The sequence below is a fragment of the Oryzias latipes genome, chromosome 15 (assembly GCF_002234675.1).
Source record: "Oryzias latipes chromosome 15, ASM223467v1".
NCBI classification, from domain to species: Eukaryota; Metazoa; Chordata; class Actinopteri; order Beloniformes; family Adrianichthyidae; genus Oryzias; species Oryzias latipes.
Window position 1 is genome coordinate 9,293,126 of NC_019873.2, and position 1,075 is coordinate 9,294,200.

Consider the following 1,075-nt stretch of genomic DNA (forward strand, 5'->3'; position numbering starts at 1 on the left):
CTTCTAATGTCAAGAATGTTGAGTTTCATTTTTGACCCTCATCCATGTCTCATAAATCAGTTTGGAACTTTGTAAAATTGTGCAGCCATTGCGCAAAGAAAAGAGGGATTGCAGTTCTTGTTCACAGCAGCAGTTTCATTAGTCCGCCTTGTAAATGCCACTATAGATCAGTGAGCATGAGCTTAACAAACTAGATGGCAGCAACACACTATTGAATGCACGTCTGCATTTATATGTGCAAGAGAAACAGGAGTGCTCGTAAAACATGTTCAATGCTCAAAATGCATTTCGTCAATTGATCAGCAAAAAAATATATAGTATATTTTTATCTGTCTCCAGTGAAGTCTGTGTCTCACCAGCCATAAAGTTCACTGCATGATTCTGCTCAAATCAGTTTCTGCAGAAATCTGTCAAACAGATTTGATTTTCCAAATTACAGACTTGATTGTTTATTATATTTGTGAACATGCTGCATTTCTGCTCACTGCACAGTGTTTGATATGTGACTGGCTTAAAGACCTGTTTAAGTAAGACTGAAATGGTCAAGCTTGACCATTATAGATGCAGCTTCTCACTTTTTCTTTGGTTTTTACGTTCTTTATGTATGTGTCAATGTGATACTACATTTTCTGTCTGTTTTTGTCTCATGGCTCCATGTTCTGACGATGATCTTTTTCTTGTCCTCTGACCCCAAGTTGAGGTTGTGACCATTTCTGGTCGAGCAATTTTCGTGGTTTTCTCCACAGCCACACAAATGCAAGTTGTTGATCATTTTGCATCGTTACTTTTGTGGAACGCTTTTAAAATAATGTTTTAAAAATGTGGCTTAGTTGTAAAAAAGTTTGACCAAATGTTTAATTCAATTTTGAAATGATCATCTATGAGCTAAGTTTACCTGTATGTATTAGATGTTCTGTGAGGATGTATGGCTTTACCACACTTGGGTTGATGTGTTTGACTCCTGGTTTTCTGTAACAGGAAGTCTGACTTACAACTGAAGGCAGCAACTCACTGCTGATGATCCACATTGAAGGCAACTACTGCCTGCTGTCAGTCATTTACCTTCCAGCTCTTC